Source organism: Anolis carolinensis, chromosome 4, assembly GCF_035594765.1.
Source record: "Anolis carolinensis isolate JA03-04 chromosome 4, rAnoCar3.1.pri, whole genome shotgun sequence".
NCBI lineage: Eukaryota > Metazoa > Chordata > Lepidosauria > Squamata > Dactyloidae > Anolis > Anolis carolinensis.
Window position 1 is genome coordinate 197,383,961 of NC_085844.1, and position 21,932 is coordinate 197,405,892.

Here is a 21,932-nt window from a genome sequence, read left to right on the forward strand (position 1 = left end):
ACTACTCCTTTCCACCTAATTCCAAGGAAGCCCCTCGGATACTGGACCAGTGTCTGGCCGCTGTATTGGCCTGGATGAGGGCGAACAAGCTGAAGCTCAATCCTGACAAGACAGAGGTCCTCCAGGTCAGTCGTACGTCTGATCGGGGTATTGGGTGGCAACCTGTGCTTGACGGGGTTGCACTCCCCCTGAAGGCGCAGGTCCGCATCTTGGGGGTCCTCCTGGACTCTGCGCTGACACTTGAGGCCCAGGTGTCGGCCGTGGCTGGGAGGGCCTTTGCACAACTAAAACTTGTGCGCCAGCTGCGACCATACCTCGAGAAGTCAGATCTGACCATGGTGGTCCATGCCTTAGTTACCTCTAGACTGGATTACTGCAATGCGCTCTACGTGGGGCTGCCTTTGAAGACAGCTCGGAAACTACAACTAGTACAACGATCGGCAGCCAGGTTTCTAACTGGGGCAGATTACAGGGCGCGCTCAACGCTGCTGTTTAAAGAGCTCCACTGGCTGCCATTTATTTTCCGAGCCCAATTCAAGGTGCAGGTTATCACCTACAAAGCCCTTAACGGTTTGGGACCCACCTACCTTCGAGACCGCATTTCCCCCTATGAACCCGCACAACCTCTTCGCTCGTCGGGGGAGGCCCTCCTCTCGCTTCCACCAACTTCGCAGTTGCGGTTGGTGGGGACGAGGGAGAGGGCCTTCTCCGCCGTGGCCCCCTGGCTGTGGAACTCGCTCCCCAGGGAGATTAGGCAGGCCCCTACCCTACTCTCTTTCAGGAAGAGCCTGAAAACTTGGCTATTCCAGAAGGCCTTCGTTGACTGATCCTTGTGGGATCATGTTATTTACCTATTAAGCAGTAGACCCTCTGGATTGTTTTTAGGATTCATTCAGCACTTTAAGTATTACACCTGCTGTATAATTATCCCTCCCTGATAACTTGATATTCCTTTGCACCTTGGCCTGGATCTTTTGACCCAAATCGGGATTTTAATATTATTGTGTATATTGACTTTTATGACTGTTTTTAATCATGTTGAAGTTTTACTGCTCGGTTTAATGTTTTATCTGATTTGTGCTGTCGTGTCTGGGCATGGCCCCATGTAAGCCGCCCCGAGTCCCTCCGGGGAGATGGGGCGGGATATAAGAATAAAATTATTATTATTATTATTATTATTATTATTATTATTATTATTATTATTATTATCTTCACTCTTCTCACTGCCAGTATTTATGCTGTACTCCAGATCTTAAGCTATCTGATATGGTGACTTGGAAATTGCGCCCTCTGATGTGCCAGAGACTGGTACCATACTCACTCGATTGGCTAAAATTACTTCCTGGAAGTATTTCATAGACCAGCAGTCGATAGCTTGTGGACCAGCACCAGTCCCATATCCCCTAACTGTCCTGATTTGGTAGGAACAGTCCCAATGAATCCTTTGTTGTTTCATTTGTCTCATTTCCTTCTCCTCTTCCTAAGATCGCCTCTTGTCCTTGGCTTACTTCCATTGGTTTGAACTGAGTTCAAAGTACAAAAGTAGTTTTGGATGAAATAGAAGCTTTATCATCAATCCTTGCTTTCTCCACAGAAGCTTTATCATCAATCCTTGTTTTCACAGCAAGCCACATTTTTCAAAATCCAATTGATGACAGGAGGGCAGGCAACAGTGCACATGCCATGAGACAGGGCGCTGCGTGCCCCTTCTGGCATGCTTCCATAGGTTCACCACCACTGATTTAGAGTGAACCTATTCTAGGATTGCCTTGGCAAGATTTCTTTAGAGGAGGTTTGCTACTGCTTTCCTTGAAGGCCTGTCCAGGGTCTAACCAAAGTAGAAATCAGAACAGTGTAGGACTTTCCATGTCTTGGCTTAGTCATTAGTCAGTATGAACACTGTAGTCAAGACATCAAAGGAAGAATAGGACACAGAAGGGCAGCTATGAAGGAATTAGACAATATCCTCAAATATAAAGATATGCCATTGAACAGCCAAGATGACTAAATTGAGACTATTGTACTTTGGACATATCATGAGAAGACACGAGTCACTATAAAAATATTACTCTCACTACTACTAATGCTTTGGAAGGTAGAAGGCAGTAGGAAAAACAGTAGACAGCATTGAGTGATTGTACTTTAAAAATTTCCACAACATTCCTGGTGCCAACAATTGCTGCTTGTCCACAGTTGCTCAAAGAAATGGGTTTCAGATTAGTTAGTTAATCCTACACTTTTGCTTCTTGCTCACTCTTGGACACCACAAACTCCTCCACATAATAGGTTGGATCCAGACTTAGATATAGAGTAGAGCCATTGAAGTCAATGGCAAAAGTTAATCACACTCTTTATTTCACTGGGACTCCTCTGGATCCAACTGAAAAATACACCAGTTTAGACTACTCCCACCCCCACCAAACAATATTGCACCTCTTTTTTCTTTTTGTTTTTAGAAGAACCCTAATCTCTGGAGGTGGGGTGGGTGGGGTTTGTCTCATCACTTTGTTTTCCAAGTACTACCTTTGTTCTGCTGGCTTTGTTCTCTCTCTCCCTTTTGGTCTTTTGTTCCAGCTTGGTCTTTGTCAAGCCTTTTAGCTATTCCTCTCTTTGATGCTTTGTTGGTCTCTTCATCACCAGGCTTTTCTTTCCAAGGGTTTTAAAGCTTGCACTGGCTTCTCTTTTGGCATTGCTTTGGTCCTGGTTTTATCTTTCCTTCTGCATTGTTCATTCGTTGGTGCCAAATTCAAATAACATGTTCCTGGTCTTGTTTGTCTTTAAATCCCCATTTGTTTTGCTTTGGAGGCAGCTTTGCTTTGTCTCAGTGTCCTTTCGTAAAGTTTTTCTTTGCCATGATTATGATTCCCCGCACCCTCAAAAGCTGGTAACAGTGATTGTTTGCAAGCAGAAGGGGGAAACGATTCTTCCTAAGAATAATAGTTGCTACAAAAGTAGCTCTGTCCGCTTTTGTGTTCTTAAGGAGGCACTATGATATCAGAAACATTCAGGTGTTTCTCCTATAGTGTTTGGATGTTCCAAGATGGAAAATGCAGAAACAAGTTCTGCCATAAATGTGTCAGACCATTCAAGCTTTATTAAATAGCTGTTTATAGGTATTTTAACACAATAAAAGCAGCCTCTTTAAAAACAGAAGAGAGAAATGGGTTTCCCTTCCTCCACTCTTTATTAACACTTCATTTTACACTCTCTGTAAGATGAGTAAGGATAGTGGATATCGTTTCCTGATACTGAAATTCAGGATTTCCAGTAAGAAGTACATTTATTCCAAAGGAATTAAGTCAGAAGAATTATGTTTCTTTATCCAGTATACAGGCAGTACAGTTAAACACCTATATTACAGCTCTGTTTCTCACCCTTTTCTGTGACATATATCCACTACCCTACTGATTTTTATTTTATTTTTTAATAAATGTACTGCCTTCATGACTGAACAGAAAAAAAGTGAAACATATATTTTGAAGGCATCTGAATCTAAAGCTTTCTTTGAGAGTGGTTTTGAATGATCAGTACTGGTAAGTAGTGTCCTCTAGGCTGCTTTGCCTTTGGGAAACTTCAGTATCTATACAACTCATCCCAACAACTTCCCTCCTCTAAACAAGCCAAAGGATTCAATGAGGAGAAACTTGTTAACATTTTAAAATATTTCTTGATTTAAAATCCCTAATTTTCTAAATTCGCAACAATTTACAGAAGAAGGAAATTGGGGATGAGTTGTCACCATACAAGCTTAGAATGTTTAAGTCCAACATTTTGATATCTACTGCAAAAATTCAACCTGGAAATAAACCCTATTTTAACTTTGCAAAGAACCCCAACAATTTTACAATGTAAGTCAAGGGAAGTCCACAGGCTTCATGTCGGCCCATTTTGGTGGACCTTGAAACCTTCCACCAGACCCAAAAGCCCACAAAATCTATTTTGAAACAAAAATCAACACAATATTCAGAAATATGTGTTTCAAATCTGCTTGAGGGCCTTGATGAGCAACGCGTAGCTCATAGACCACACAATTCCCATTCCTGGTGTAAAAATATGGCTAGGAAAGACAATGGTCTGAAACCGAAGAGAGCTACAGCCAGCCAGTAAGGCAATATTGAACTAAATGGACCAATTGTCTCACTATTTATGGGCACATCTACACAAGACACCTAACTGCAAAGGCATTAAATCAGCTCTATGGCAGCTACAGGATGCACATATCTTATTCATGTTAAAGTGGGCTAAGACCACCTAATGCAGCCTTGAACCATGTTAACAAAAGTTAAAAGTTGCTCCAGAGTTTCTCTGAGAATCTAAAGCAAATTACAACTTTGGGCCCATGTAAACAGTTGGACTGGTTCTAAAATGGAACCAGAGACACTACTGTTCACATGGCTTTCCAGTGTTCCCAGATTCAGGTGGTCTGGGTATGTGAGATTTCTCTTACCTTCCCCCAAACGGCTGGTGGTCCTCCCTTGGCAATAGATGTGGTGTAGTCCAAGGCACTGGAGTGACAGAGGAGAAGGAAGAAGGAACAAAAACCAGGCAACAGTTTTGGAACCACTATATGATCAGGAACCACTATATGATCGGCAGAAAAAATGGAAATCAAAGATACAGAATGGGGGACGCCTGGCTTGACAGCAGTGTGTGCGAAAAAGACCTTGGAGTCCTCGTGGACAACAAGTTAAACATGAGCCTACAATGTGATGCGGCAGCTAAAAAAGCCAATGGGATTTTGGCCTGCATCAATAGGGGAATAGCGTCTAGATCCAGGGAAGTCATGCTCCCCCTCTATTCTGTCTTGGTCAGACCACACCTGGAATACTGTGTCCAATTTTGGGCACCACAGATGAAGGGAGATGTTGACAAGCTGGAAAGCGTCCAGAGGAGGGTGACTAAAATGATTAAGGGTCTGGAGAACAAGCCCTATGAGGAGAGGCTTAAAGAGCTGGGCATGTTTAGCCTGCAGAAGAGAAGGCTGAGAGGAGACATGATAGCCGTGTACAAATATGTGAGGGGAAGTCATAGGGAGGAGGGAGCAAGCTTATTTTCTGCTGCCCTGCAGACTAGGACACGGAACAATGGCTTCAAACTACAGGAAAGGAGATTCCACCTGGACATCAGGAAGAACTTCCTCACTGTGAGGGCTGATCGGCAGTGGAACTCTCTCCCCCAGACTGTGGTGGAGGCTCCTTCTTTGGAAGCTTTTAAGCAGAGGCTGGATGGCCATCTGTCGGGGGTGCTTTGAATGCGATTTCCTGCTTCTTAGCGGGGGGTTGGACTGGATGGCCCATGAGGTCTCTTCCAACTCTACTATTCTATGATTCTATGATTCTGTGATTCTGTGATTCTATGATTCTTTTCTGCCTCTGCACCCAAACACCCCAGATCAGCCCTGGAATATTGTATTTGTAGAAATGCCCTATCTTATGTCCACACCAGGTAATCTCAAAACTTCGCACAATCCTACTATTTATAGTAATTACGCCTCTCAATTTTCCTTTACAAAATGAACAAGAAATAAAACCATGCCCTCATTCCTTACCCCGATCTTCTTTGCCCAAACCTATTAATGAACTTAACAATATCTTCAGAAGAAGCATTCAAGAAAGGCAAATGAAATGAAGGCATGCTCTCTTTTCTCTATTCATCAAAGCTTGGGATGTTCAGTTTTAAAACTAATTAGTCAAAGTTGATATTTGTAAAGGGAGAAATTACTACATTGTCACCAGAACTGGGAAAGTGGGAATTAAATTCATTGCATTCACCATTAATTTTTAAATTAAATCATCATTTTTAAAAAGGAAAACATGGCATTTGCAGGTAATGGCATGTTTGGTTGTACCTATTACTCCCATTTTGTTATGAGTGCTTTCAAAATTGCTATTTCTGTAGTTTTAATTTGTCTTACCCAAAGTCATGAATAACTTAAAGGCACAGGAGTACCAGGTCTCTTTAATATCTTTAAAGCAAAGGGATTTTGGCTGGAGAGAGAAGAGCAGAGTAGATTCATTGAATTCAGAGTACAGGAAGACAATCTTTCTCTTCTTCAGTTTCTTTCTGTCGCTCACAGCTGTCCCAAAGCTAGTCTTTGTCACAAACCTTTTGCACTCATTCTCCAAAGAGACAGGCAAGCAGAGTATTCTATATCTCTTTCTGCAAAAATGCAGTAAGTCAGCACTGATCATATGATCCTTCTCCTCTTCCTTTCAAAACTATCATTTCCAACAGTTAATGAGACAAAATGTTATGAGTCTTCAAGTTGTTTCTGACTTATGGCTACCCTAATGGAAATTTATCACAGGATTTACCTGGTAAGATTTATCAGAGTGCAACTTGTCTAAGATCACCTAATAGGTTTTCATCAACCCTGGCTTTGCCTTACTCAACTGCTGAGTACGCCTGCCCTGTTTGGCACATGTCTGTCCATATGAAGCAGGTGAATATAGCACTGAACAAAACATGCAGAATAATCAAACTGCCTTGAGTCCCCTTCAGAGTTGAGAAAGGCTGGGTAGAAGTGTCATAAATAAATAAATAAATAAATAAATAAATAAATAAATAAATAAATAAATCACAGGATGCCTACACCTGTTGTTAGTCTCTATAAACTAGCTGGCACTGCCCCCCTCCCCCCGATGTTTGATGGGAAGTTGTGGCTAACTGCGAGAGAAATAAGGTTGAACACTGTGAAAGCCATTCACTGCATGGCTATTAGCCTCCTCCCAGTAGACTTAAATCAAGGAAAAGCTTCATGAGAACCACCACTCCTCTAAATGTTCCTCCAGCAACAGCAGCTAAACCAGGCAATTCTAACTGGATGGCCCCCCATGAGGGTCTTCCTCCAGGGGCAAACCAAGAATGGGCAACTTGGAAGTCCCTGAACAGAATCAGAAGTGGAGTGGGCAGATCAAAAGACAACCTGGCAAAATGGCAATACCTAGAAGAATCCTCCACTTTGTGCAACTGTGGAGCAGAACAAACAACTCAGCATCTATATGCTTTTCTGCAGTGTCCTGTCTCGTGCACAGAGGAAGAATTGTTTAAAGCTACAGACAATACAGTCGCTGTTGCCCGTTTTTGGTCTAAAATCATTTATCCACTTTTGCTCCTTCTATTTTACCAGTTTTATACTTATTTATGCAATGCTTTTGACCCAAATAAATAAAATGATTGAGCACAAACCCTGGTCTCCAGAGTCATAGTCCAATGTTCAGACCACTATACCACGTTGGCTTATTCCTTATATTAGAGCAATGTTCTTAAACAGGGATCTGTGGAAAAGTTTCAGGAGGTTCATAAGTCTGAACTGAAAAAAACAGCTTATTATCTTTTTTTCTAAATGACTCTAAATGAAAACCAGCATTTTTCATTTATGAATGTACACAATAAATAACAATAGTATTCATTTCATATCACATTACAGTTATTGCATACTTTGAAAAATCACTTTTGCTCATCCATATTTTGAAATTACAGTAGTCGTTTTACTCAATGCTAAATCACACATGATCACAAACCTGCTGTATACAAACTATTGTGCAATTATCTGGCAACACAGAATAGTAGCAAACAGAATGTATTTGCTGCTACATTTTGAGAAGGGATCTCTGGTTCTCACCTGACTGTCAAAGGAGTTTGTGGAACAAAAAAGAGGTTGTGAATCCTTGCATTAGAGCAGTGGTTCTCAATCTGTGGGTCCCCAGGTGTTTTGGCCTACAACTCCCAGAAATCCCAGCAAGTTTACCAGTTGTTAGGATTTCTGAGAGTTGAAGGCCAAAACATCTGGGGACCCACAGATTGAGAACCACTGCATTAGAGGAATAGTGAGAGCTGTTATTGATTCCTCTGGAGAACACAAAAAATAAATTTTCACACAAGAATATTTATTGAAATGTAACTAGTTATATGTACTAATTATTATCAAATTTGGACAGTGACTCCCATTACTCAACAATTTAACTCTTTGGTTGCAGTTGGGAGAAGAGGTAATTAGCATGTAATTAGAAACTTAAAACAGATTGTTCCCAAGCTCTGCTCTTTATTTTGCTTTTATTCTCAGGTTTTAGAACTAAAAATCAACAAAATCTACAGAAATGTAAATCAATCACTGCACGTAGAAGCAAATATAGTTGTTTAGATATGGTTTCCACATTGGCTGGCAAGGAAGACAGCCCATGCCCACTTTTAAACAATGGTTTGTTTCCTCAGAGGAAGTAAAAACGGGCATGTTTCCCTCCATTTCTCCCCTCCAAGCAACCATAAAAGGAGCAGGTCATTGTTTGGTTCATTCCCAGGACTCAGTTGAATGTAACCTGAAACTAGGTTGCTGGAGAATTGCAGCCAGCTCTGGCACAAAGAAGAGATCTGCGGTATTGTGATGCTTTGGAATCTTACAATGGCAAGAGGCACAGACAAAACAGTCGCTCCGAGCAATTTGGAAGAGAAAAGAATAGCGGGCATTCTGTCTTTTTTTTTTTCCATCATGGCAGTACAGCATTTTGTTTCCACAATTCTAGCATTCTGTTACTCCAGTCTTGACTGAACAACATTTCTTCATATGTGCAGGATAGTTTGATTAAAAGTAAGCCTATTCACTCACAGCACCATTACCTTTTGGGCTTTACAGTCATTGTACTTCATGAGAATCCCACAAGGATCAGACAGAATACAAAATGCCCAAAATATCTACAACATGGGGTAAGGAAGAAGAAAGGTCTCAAACTGGGACTCATGTCCATCTTAATCTGATGCCTTACCTGCTTCACCAGAAGTTTTCTGCATTCTAGCCCTATTCAGGTGTTACTTTACCTGGTTTGAATTGATACACAAAAAGGGAATGGGGAAGTGATGAGTTATGAATGGAAGATGAAGTAAGCACCAGCTGAGACCTCATGATAAAAAGCCCTCATAATAGTGGTTCTGGGTGGCAGACAATGTAATAATAGTCTTGCTGTGGACTCTGGCTCTTGGTTTGTTTTCAAGAACTCCTGGCATGTGATTTCAGGACCCTGACTTTGGCTTTGTTGCTACCTTTGTATTGAAACCCGACTCTGCTGCTTTTCTGATTACCAGCATTTCTGATTCTAGATTGTGACCTTGGCTTCCCTTTGTTTCTAACTTGACTGTGTTGCTCCATCAGATTGACTTTGTCTACTTGGACTTTGGAACTCAACATTGACTCATACCTATCTGTCTGTGGTTTGTACTTCTATTATTTAGGCCTGCTATCAGGGCACCCTGAATTTGGACTTTGCTAATATCAAACTCTTGTCTTTGGCTGATTCTCCTGGTGTTTGTTGAAACCTAAGCTCTTGATAACATCGCCATGTTCATGACACATTTATCATAGCACAGCCTGTCAGTCAAAGTTGAAATAATACAGAAAGAGTGTACCTATCCCCCTTACCATCATTGCTTTCTTCATAAGTCTGAAATAGGTGACCTCTCAATTGCTTGGGGTTTTGCTTGTGTGGAGTATCCCCTTGTGATCAAAAAATCATGTGAGCAATTACTCTTCCTTTCTTTAACCTGTCACTTTTCATATGAGGAAACTAGCGATGGAGGACAAGGCAGGGTAAACTTGCTCCAAATGCTGGAGAATGGCTGAGCTAGGCTAAGCAAACTGCTGGGAACTGCTGGCCATGACACAATGGCACCACTGGTGGTACAGTAGGATCATGATAGAGACCACAAGCGCCACCCAATCCATTCCCCTGCTATGCAGGAATCATCAGGTGGTCTCATTGGCCAATTCCAGTATATTCAGGGCAATAACACTCTGGTTTTGGGATTGATGTACATTTTTGTAGATATGCTTCTAGGGCCTCCCCAAAATTTCAAAATTTTCTGCTGGGACTTTCTACTGCCCCTGTCCCTTGTTCTATTTGTTCGAGTCTTGACTTTGCTTGTTTGGACCATGCCCTTGTCTTGAAATCTGAGCGCCAAGAGTAGTGCTGGTCCCCATCTGAAGTTTCATACATTGTATTGCAAGGATAATTAAGATAAAACATGGTAAGAGAGAGCAAGTTTTCCAAGTTCACAAGCCCTTATTTGGAATAATCCAGCTATAGACTCCATACAATGTTTGGCTTGATTCTGGTGAGAATCTTCTCAAGATATAATCCACCATATCCTGGAAACCCAAGCCCTTACTCAGTTCCTCAAATTCCTTTTCTGAAAGGCATGAATATCTGGCCTATATTTGCACTACAGATGGTCACAAATAATTTATTCAGCTGTTGTGTATTTTGCTTATGCTCCTTGAGTACTTACATGTAAATGTCTTTGCCATCCAATCAACCAATCATCATTTAAACTTATTCCCTGCTTTTGATATATTTAAATATGTTATTTGCAATATACTCCATAGATAGATGACAGATAGATAGAGAGATAGATGGATTTGTGTTCATTTTCCTTCTCATATGGGCAGTACTTCCATGGTCTCAAATAGATTGTTTCCTTATTTGATAACTTTTTTGGCAGTATTTGTTAACAATGCTGGTGACTTTTCCTGACCTGTGCTATTATTTCTAGTTGACAATCTACTGTTGTATCACATTACTAGTTTCCAAGTATTTTAAGTTTTTACCTTTTTACATTTTAAAGATGCTTTAACTCCTTCCCTTCAACCTGCTAGTTGCTTAGGAATGTATGCTTTTGACCACAAACATTTTGTCTCAGGAAAGAGAAAGGTGGAGGTTTGAAATAATTAGAGGTGATGATTTTAAAAATCTGCTATTTCAAGAGATTACCTGTTTTTTAAATTCCTGTTAAGCATTGCTGAGTTTCATGTGATACCTATATTGCAGTTGTGTGACTTTAAGTCATTTCTGACCCAAAGGCATCAGAATGTCCCTATTATAGGGCTTTCTGGAGTGGAAAGTGTGTCTTGCCTAAGTTCGCCCAGTGGGATCTTACAGGAGTCTCCGGTTAAACCCTTGTGCCCGCAGGACTGCTGGCCAACATGTCGGCGGTTCAAATCCAGGGAGAGCAGGTGAGTTCCCCTGGTCAGCTCCAGCTCCCCATGAGGGGACATGAGAGAAGCCTCCCACAAGGATGATAAAACATCAGACATCCGTCCTTGCAGATGGCCAATTCTCTCACACCAGAAGTGACTTACAGTTTCTGAAGTCGCTCCTGACACAAAAAACAAAACAGCGGGTTTCCATGGTTGAACAGGGAATCAAACTCTGGTCTTCAGAGTCATAATCCAAAGCTCAAACCTCCACACCACACTGGTTCTTGACACCTATATGCCTACCAGTGATTTATCAGTCTTGAGATGGAATTTAACTGCAGAAGTCATGACTGAAAACATTTAACCCACTTTTTGGCCTTCATGCTCTTCCTCCCCTTTATTATTTTTAAACAATCAAGTTTTACTGGGGAACCCAAAGTCTTACACACTCCTATACAGCTGTAATTAGTTCTAATAAAAACATTACACCAGATTAAAAAAAACAACAACATGGTGGAAGGCTGATAATACAAGCAAATAAGTAGTTGACATGTCTTTGTCTTCCCCTCCCTTTCCCAACAAGCCCTACATCCGCCTTCCCTGCCAATCTGTCAAAAGTGCCTTGAGTGCAGAGTGTGCATAGATGAGATTGGATAGTCTGGGTATCACTTCTATGCTTCCATTCTATATCTGCCTCCAGGACATGCAAGCTGCCGCTGCCGCCTCCGCCATCACTGTCAGGACTGGGAGGATGGGAGAAAGGATTGGAATGGCAGAAAGGAAAGTGAAAGTGTTCACTGGTGACTGCTCACTCCTCCCTTCTTCTGGGTCCCAGCTGTTGCTATAGCGACCTGAACAAAGCCTTTTCTCTTCCTTCCTTTGGGACTGTTAATTGTTTTTGTTCTCCCCTCCAGGCCTCTCCCCCCTCCCTTTTTTAATTGTCCAGTTGTCTCTGGATGAGTGTGCCCCCCCCCGCTCTGCCCCCCCCCCGCACCGATTCCTTCCTTTTATGACACACAACCAAGATAAATCAAGGGAGCTGAGCTGGGTATGGTTTTTAAGAGCCTGCAACATGGTGGAGTAATTAACAGTGTTCTCCCACAAGGAGGTTTAAGGGGGGAAATAAAAAGGCCCCAAGAACGTTTAGGGGAGGAAAACCTTTGAGATAAAGGGCTTTGATGGGTGATCTCTCAACAAAGCAATCAACCCCTTTGACCTCCTGGGGCCTGTCTCCCACGGTGAGGCCTCCTCTCCAAAACGGGCGTCTTTCAGGAAATCTCCCACATTTGCACTCCGCTTGGGGAAGCTCCACAGAGAGTAAGAGCAGCATCGATCAAAGCCACGCTTGGCTCTGCATCTGAGCAACGTTGACTCAAAATGCCAGCATACCTTCAGTCCTGGAGACATGCATTACATATACATACAAAACAGCAGTATGCTGTTGTTTCTCTCTTTTCTACTTCTACTGTGCTTCTGAGCTTGTAACAACAACAAGAACAACAACATGATATGTGTGTATGTCATGCAAAACAAAATAATTATAAGCCATCTTGATCAGAAATGTATGGGAACTTCTCGAGTGTTAAAACATATTTATTTATTTACTGCACCTTTCTTCTTGTTGTTTGTCAATTGATTATGGCAACTCTATGAATAAGAGATCTCCAAGAGTCATCAATGGTTCTGCTGAGATTTTGCAAACAAGGCAGCCAGGGCTTCCTTTGTTGTGTTAATCCATCTGCAATTGCTCTTTCTTTTTTCTTCCTTCCACTTTACCAAACACATTATTTTCCAGTGTGTTGCATGATATGTCCAAAGCATGATATCCCAATTTAAGTAATTTTGGATATTAATCATATAGTCAGATCTAGAAGAGACCACAAAGGCCATCCAGTCGAATCCCCTGCCAAGAAGCAGGAAAATCGCCTTCAAAGCACCCCTGACAGAGGGCCATCCAGCCTCTGTTTAAAAGCTTTCAAAGAAGGGGTCTCCACCACACTCCATGGCAGAGAGTTCCACTGCTGAACAGCTCTTACAGTGAGAAAGTTCTTACTAATGTTCAGGCAAAATCTCCTTTCTTGTTGTTTGAAGCCACTGAAGCGATCAAAGCACCCCCAACAGATGGCCATCCAGCCTCTGCTTACAAACCTCCAGAGAAGGAGACTTCACCATGTTCCGAGGCAGTATGTTTGACTGTAGAACAGCTCTTTCCATCAGGAAGTGCTTCCTAGCGTTTTGGTGGAATAGTTTTTTTCCCCTGCAACTTGAATCCATTGCTTCATGTCCTAGTCTCTGAAGCAGCAGAAAACAACTCCTTCAATGTGACATCCTTTCAAATATTTAAACATGGCTACTATGCTACCTCAGTCTTCTTTTCTCCAAGCTAAACATACCCAACCCCCTTAGATGTTCCTCATAAGGCTTGGTTTCAAAATCTTTGATTGTGATGAAATTCATTGTGTTAGTTTAACCCAGCTCTCTATTCTGCTAAGGTCCTTCTGGATTTTGATCCTGTCCTCTGGGGGTACTGGATATCCCTCACAATATGGTGTCATCTGAAAATCTGATAAGCATGCCTTCTATTCCTGGGCCTAGGACAGAACTCTATGGCATCCCTTAGTTAAGTACCCTTTTGGATTCAACCAGTTCCCCACAAGAATTCCTAAACCACCGAACAATAGCATTGTCTGGCCCAGGGCTTCTTAAACCTTTTCTTCAACTCATGACTTCTTCCACTTGAGATTTTTTTTACGTAACTCCAGGTAGATAAAATAGATATAAAAACCAGATATTTACTTATAAGAAATCAGCATTTGCAAGGCTTGCTAACAGGCTTATTTTCCTTTTTGTGAAATACAACTGAAGCATTTTCTGCAGAGTCCACCATAAAAACATACATTATTGCTAACAGACTTGTGTAAATTGGTGGTATTCAAAACCTTTTACTGTTACCAATTTTTTGTAATCCCAACATTGAGCTAAAGGGGGTTGGGACTCACATTTTATTAGTTTGTTTGTGAGAATATCATGGAGAACTTGTTGAAGGCCTTACTGAAATGAAGATATGCTATATCCACAGTATTCCCTTCATCTACCAAGCTTGTAACTCTTTATCAAAAAAGAGATAAGTTTCATCTGGAATGACTTGTTTTTGAGAAACCCGTGTTGACTTTTTGTGAGTATGGCATTCCTTTCTAAGTGCTTACAGATTGTCCCTTTAATGTTCTGCTCCAGAATCTTTCCTGATATTGATGTCAGGCTGACTGTGCAGTCATTGTTTGGGTCCTCTTTTTCTCCCTTTTTGAAGATGGGGACAACATTTACCTTCATCTACTCTACTGGAACCTCACTTCTCATAAGAGTTTGTTGTATCTTTCAAGGCAATGTATGAATGACTACATTTATTTATGCAGTTATTCATTCCTTCATTGGTAACATTTGGATTCTATCTTTCTTTCAGTAAGCTTGAGGTGATATATATGGCTTCCTTTCTTCTCATATCAATCCTGTGAGGGAGAACTGACTAAGACTGAGTGAATAGCCCAGGGTCAGCCCCTAAGCCTAATGATTCAGTGGAAGTCAAGAACCCACATTTTTCAAGTTAAAGTCCTATATCCAAATCATTATGCTACAATGTTAGTCCATTTGAACATACAAGAATCCTGTAGAGTGTCTACTTTAATGACAGAACATATATATTTACATACGGTCTCAATTCCCAGCATTTCCAATTAAACTGGCAGTGACAAGCAAGTGAGTGACTGTCATAAAGAGTAAAAATACTGAACTAAACCAATGGACAGATGGGGATTTTAAAATTACTAGCACATTTATTGTAGTACACATTTTGTGGATTAGAGTTCATTTTATTAAAGGTATTTTCTTGCAAAAGAATGACACAACTTCCCCTCTGGAAATTGCTAATCTAGATAATGAAGAGTTTGATCTGATGTTAGAATGTTTTATGGGTAACCACTAGAGATACAGCGCTGAGCTGCAAAACTTGCAGACCGAAAGGTCGCAATTTCAAATCCAGGGAGCAGAGTGAGCACCCACTGTTAGCTCCAGTTTCTGCCAACCTAGCAGTTCGAAACCATGCAAATGTGAGTAGATCAATAGGTACTGCTTTGGCAGGAAGGTAATGGCGCTCCATGTAGTCATGCTGGCCACATGACCTTGGAGGTGTCAATGGACAATGCTGGCTCTTCAGCTTAGAAATGGAGATGAGCACCAACTCCCAGAGTCGGACACGGCTGGACTTAATGTCAGGGGAAACCTTTACCTTTACCTTTTACTAGAGATACTGGAGCCTAAATACCTTAAAGGTACCAGATCCAATCTGATTTTGGAAATCAAGCAGGGTCAGTCCTGATTAGCACTTGGATGGGAGTTTGCCAAGAAATACCTAGTGGTGTGGGTTGTATTTCAGAGGAAGAAACTGGCAAAACCACATCTAAGTATACTTTCTCTAGAAAAACCTATTAAATTCATGGGGTCGATTTAATTTGCCAAGTGACTCGATGGCACAAACAACACACATCAGGGACTCAGACCATACCCTGGTGTCCAAACTCCTCAATCCCCTTTTCTAACTCCATTTTAAGTGGAGAGTTTCCACTTTCCACATCAATGGGATATTAAATTGAATGATTTCAAATCAAACTTAAAAGAGTTATCTAAAGTGTTGAACCTTTGGTGGGTAGAGTTCAGCACCTTGAAAAGCTTCCTTAAAATTCAGACTGAACTTCATCATCATCATCATCATCATCATCTAATTACTTATTAATCGCCCTCCATCTAAGATGCTCTAGGCGATTTACAAGATAAAATTGTAAAGGATAAAAATACATACATACAAATATTGATAAAATTAACTTCAAAAGGGAATGCACCACAACTTTCATATGGAAACCACCAGTGAACACAGCTTTCTCATTTATTTCCATTCACAAGATCAGACACCAGAAAAACCACTAGTAATGGTTATGAAGAAAGAAAGAAAAAAAGAACCTTAAGGTCACCATGCAATAGATGGAAGTCGATTTTAGTGTTATTTCTTTTGGTTTCCTTTTTTCTTTTCTTTTTCTTTTTTTATTTTTGGTTCCCCCCCCTCTCTTTCCTTTCTTTTTCACATTTTCAACCCTGCTCTCAATTTTGCATTTTACTTTATTATATGTCCATGTCTATGTCATTGTTGATTTGAAAAAGCTTGAAAAAAATTATTTTACAAAAGAAAAACCACTAGTAAAATGATTACACAGTCTCTCTATGCAGTTTATAGCTTCTTCTTTGTGTCAGAGACTGAGTTTCTGGTGAACAAGTTATTCTTTCTGCCCCTTTTTAAAATTCATTTTATTTATTTATTTAATTTACAGAATTTATATTATTCCCTTCTCACACTGAAGAGGACTCAGGGAAGATCACAGAACACATATACAGCAAACATTAAATGCAGGACAGACAACAATACAGATAGATGTATATAGGCATGTCCCACCTTCGGCGTCCTGGAGGTTGTGGTCAATTCTGGCCACTGGAGGGTGCCGTTGCTCCATCCTCCATGTCGAATAGCCCTGTTCACAGACTTCCTCCTTTTTTGATCACCGGCACTTTTCTGGTATTTCCTTATGGTGCCATTAAAATATCTCCCCACTTAAGCAGTACCTATTTATCTACTCACAGCTGTTTTTGATCTGCTAGGTGGGCAGTGAGCTGGGCTGAAGGTCGAGTGCTCACCTCGACATGGGCTTTGAACTGCCAACCTTTCGATTGGTAAGATTTATTGCAGCTGGTGGTTAACCTGCTGTGCTAAAGCCCAGTCCAATCATTTTAATATTTGCTTTAAAAATTCTATTTAATCTCTTTTCATAGGATATTTTTATAAACCTCTTGGGCCTCTGGCAGGCAGGGAAGTAATAACAAATATTTTAAATAAGCAATTATAAAACTTATGGAATTCTGGATATTATTAAACTAAAGTATGCCTCACATCATACCTCAATATTAGCCAGCTTTGATTAACAGGAGGTATCATCGTATAAACTCTAAAATACCTAACATTCCCCACCTCTGCTCTGTTGTTCTTCATGTTTACTTTAAATTCACTTCTCTAAACTGCATTTTAAATTATAAATATACAGAGAAGATCACTTAAACATTAGATATGCAGATAATGCATGAAATGTATTACCTCCGCTTTAAATCAAACTATTCTTTTATCTTCTCCTTTTATCTTTTAATTGGGAAAATACCTGGGCTTTTCTATCTCAATGGTCATTCATTAATAACATTAAAAAGGCTTTCTGAATCTTTGATCTCAAATGCAGATGAAGTGGATCTGCATTTTTGAAGTCATTAGTGATATTCCACACCTTTTTATAAGTGTCAGGATGAACAGAGGTGGAAAACGTACTGCCAGGACAATTTGATCAGTGCTCCCTCATCTTTAACTAAATCTAAATAACTGAGGCAAAAGGCATGTTTCAAATTGTTTAGAAATGCAATTTTTAAATGTGCATCACATTCAATAATGCATCTGTTTGTGTATATCATTAGTCTGTGAAGTGTTGGTGATGAAAAGAAGAGCATTTGAAGGCATACTTCTCCTATGAAGCTGTTTCACTACTGCCAATGACTAGCCAAGGTATCTGAATATTCTTTATGGCTCCCTGCCTATAATGACCATGAAGGCTAGTAATACTGTGTGTTGGTAGGGTGCTTCTGGATGAGTATCCAAGCATCCAGATAGAAAGAAAGGAATTATTCATCCTGATGGAGTCCCTGGTGGCGCAATGGATTAAACCTTTGTGCCAGCAGGACTGCTGACCTGAAGGTTGGGTTGTCTACCTTTCATAGGGACCTGAAAACCTGGTTGTTTCAGCTTGCTTTTGACAACGCCGAGTCCCTAGTCACAAATGCCCAGTACCTAGGTTCCACAGAATATGCTACTCCCTTCACTTTCTCCAATACCAAGCCCTATCTATGCTGCTTGAAATACTCCATGCCCGGCCTTGTATATCCCGATCATACCCATTGTACTACAGCAACTGGTTCACTGAGTATTGTTACACAGCTGTTTTATATTCTTATGTTTTATTGAATTTGTGTTTTGAACCATTTTGTTATTTTTGTACGATGTTGATCGATTGTTTATATTTGTGTCTATTGGCATTTTGTCCCATATGTAAGCCACCCCGAGTCCCGTTTGGGAGATGGTGGCGGGGTATACAAATAAAGTTGTTGCTATTATTATTATTGAGGAGCCTCTGGTGGCTCAGTGTGTTAAAGCACTGAGCTGCTGAACTTGCAGACCGAAAGGTCACAGGTTCAAATATGGGGGGCAGAGTGAGCACCCGCTGTTAGCTCCAGCTTCTGTCAACCTAGCAGTTTGAAAACATGCAAATGTGGGTAGATCAATAGGTACTGCTCCGGTGGGAAGGTAATGGCGTTCCATGCAGTCATGCCGGCCACATGACCTTAGAGGTGTCTACGGACAACGCTGGGTCTTCGGCTTAGAAATGGAGATGAGCACCAATCCCCAGAGTCGGACACGACTGGACTTAACGTCAGGGGAAACCTTTACCTTTACCATTATTATTAATGTTGTTGTTGTTGTTATTATTATTATTATTATTATTGCTGACCTGAAAATTGCTGGTTCAAATATGAGGATCTCCCCATGTGGGGATGTGAGAGAAGCCTCCCACAGGATGGTAAAATATCCCAGTGTCCCCTGGGCAACATCCTTGCAGATGGCCAATTTTCTCACACCAGAAGTGACTTGCAGTTTCTCCAATTCCTCCTGACATGAAAAAAATAATTCAGGATAAGCTTGGGTACAAAGTTTCTTGGGGTATTCTTTGAGAACAGCACATCAGTCTTGAGATACAAGAGAGATCTTGGCTTGTAATATTGAAATAAGCGCAGATTATTGTAGTTTGGCTTTCTATGAATCATCCATGGCAGAGAGCTAGCTTAAAATTCCTTCCCCTATCTAAGAACAACTGAGAAGAAGAAAAGTCTTCTTGAACAAGAGTCTTCTTGTATTGTATTGCATGAACCAAGATGAATCAAAACTTGAGAAGAAACTCACCAGGTGTGATTGGGTTAAATAACTCACATTAATCATTGACAGTTTTTCAAAAATAAATAATGCTAAAGAATATCTCTTCATGCACCTGTAAAATCAGCTGCCCTTTTTTAGTTCATTATGCTCTCACAGCAATCAACACAATTTTGAAAATAAAATTCAACCCAAAATCCAACTCTATATGTGCAGGATTATTATGTTTATGTTTATTTATACCCTGCTGCAAAAGAGACTCAAAAGAAGCTTACAGTAAAACCAATGCAATACAATTTAAAACCTACATATATACAAACATTAGAATTAAATGTTATTAAAAATAAACAGTTAAAACTCCTGAAACTGATTAAAAACACTATTTATAACTAAGTTGTTTTACATTCTAAGCCAGAGAAGAACATCTTGGGAAAATGGACCTCAGCTCATACTATATCTGAGTGTTATGAGATGAACTAATCTATAGTCTGAATTAGACGATTCCAAAGCTGGCAACAAATCTAACTGGGACTCTCTTATTCTTGGCAACCCTTAGCCAAAAAGAGTGGCAGGTCCTGTCCTATATGGCTAACATTCCAAGAGATGCCGATTCTGCTTCCTAATCCATCAAGAAAAAACAAACAAAGCAAACAAAGGAAAACATAACTGCTCCTGCATATAGAAAAAAATAACACATTGGAGCCATATTTTCAAGATACAAACAGCAACAATGAAATCTAGATCATAGCCCTAAGGCACAGGAGGCTTAAGCTGCTATTTGGATGTAAGGGCCATGGCACAGATGGAAAGATGGCTCCATTCCTGCCTATCTCTGCTTCAAAATCTGTGAAACTGGAACACAGAAGTGCCACTTGGTTGCATCCGGATTGGGATTCCAGGTGGAAATGGGCGTGAAGAGGCTATTCTCCTATATAAATGTTCCATTACAATTTGAAAGAGTAGGATTCAGTAGCAGACCCCAAAAGCATTAAAAATTAAAGAATACTGTGGATTTCTGAGGTCGCCAATGTATCCCGTGAAAATGGCAAATTCACTACCTAACTTACTTCAAACTTTATTAAAGACTTAAAGATCCAGACAAAGCAGAACATAAGCCATTTCCTCTAATCAACGTACATTTTCTTTAATTCCATACTTCATTCCGTTAATGAATGATGATTACGTTAATTGGAGATCCTTTGCCTGAGAACGCAATGTCTCCTTCTAATTGCACCCAGAAGAGAGCATCATGATTTGACCCAAGAATGTGCACTTTGCGGGTGGAAAACTTCATTTTCAGCCCAAGAGGAAAATAATAGAGAAAATCCTCTGAGGAAATCTTGACAGGAAAACCATATTATAGTTGCCATAAGTTAAGGCTGACTTGAAGAAACATGACAAGAAATACATTTATGCTCTCCTTATGGAATCAGTACATTTCACACTCTTTCTTCTCCTCCTCAAACAGCAACAACTGTTATTCTGAAGGCTATTCCAGCCAGGTGTTTAAAGCCTTGCCAAAGCTGCCATGCTTGAACTAAATGGAATTGGGTAGCTATACATACTGCATGAACTTGCCAGTGATTTGATAGACTTTTCAATTTCTTGAAATAGTATTTTAAAATATTTAACAGCACTGTGCTAATAAAAGCTGTTCACTTTGATTTATTTACAGTATTTATTTACAGTATTTATATTCCACCCTTCTCACCCCAAAGGGGACTCGGGGCGGATCACAATGTACATATACATGGCAAACATTCAATGCCATATAGAGACAGAGACAGAGGCAATTTAACATTCTCCAGCTTCCAGCTTCCTGAGGGTATGCTCGATTCAGACCACAGGGGGAGCAGCTGCTTCATCATCCACTGTGACACCGAGTCCTTGATGGATACTTCCTCATTCCAAATGCTGCTGGATTATTTTTATGGTGTTATAAATTAGTTAAATTAGCCTCCCCACATAAGTGGTACCTAAATTTCCTACTAGGTAGATGCAATTATCTTTCAAGTTGCTTAGGTCAACAATGAACAGGGCTATTTTTTAATGGTTGGGTGCTCACTCCTACACGGGCTTGATACCTGGGGCAGGTTTTTTTTTCCAGACAAGGGATGCCTCTTACACTGTGGAATTCATGCAGTTTGACACCACTTGAACTGCCATGGCGCAATGCTTTTGAAACACAGGAATTGTGGCTTTAGAAGGTCTTTAGCCAATAGCCATCTCTAGCAAAGAGTGCTGGTGCCTAATCAAAGTACAACTCTCATGATTCCCCAATGCTGAGTCTTGGACAGTTCTAAGTGCTGTCAAACTACATGAATTCTAGAAATAGATGAATCCTCAGTCCTCCTCAGACCATCCTCCTCCAGTGCTTAATACCCCTCAAAGATGCCATGGCTAATTGCCAGTAGAAAGTGCAACATTGCTGCTACCTTGCATGACAAAGAAGAGTCCTCTCTTATTCAAAAGTTTGCACTATCTAATACAGTCTGGGAAACCTTGGCTGCCTGTTTGCAGATAAAAGAGAATAATATAAGAACTGTAGGTGTTGACAACTAGTAGGCTTGGTTTAGTATCAGGAGTGCATGATTAAAGTGTTAGCTGGAGATGTAAGATTTTTTAATCATCCTAAAGAAGTTTGAAGTCATGGTAAATTTTCTTTCTTTCTTTCTTTCTTTCTTTCTTTCTTTCTTTCTTTCTTTCTTTCTTTCTTTCTTTCTTTCTTCTCCTCCTCTTTGTTTTTGACTGTATCCCCCCCGCCCCTCTTTTTAGATACATAGGTTCGGCTGTCCATGGGTTGAAAATATTTTTAAAGAAAATTCTAAAATTTGATTTGGTCAGTTTATATAAGGTGCTCCATTTCAGGACAATTTTCTTCAAGAGTTCTTGGAGAATGGGAGA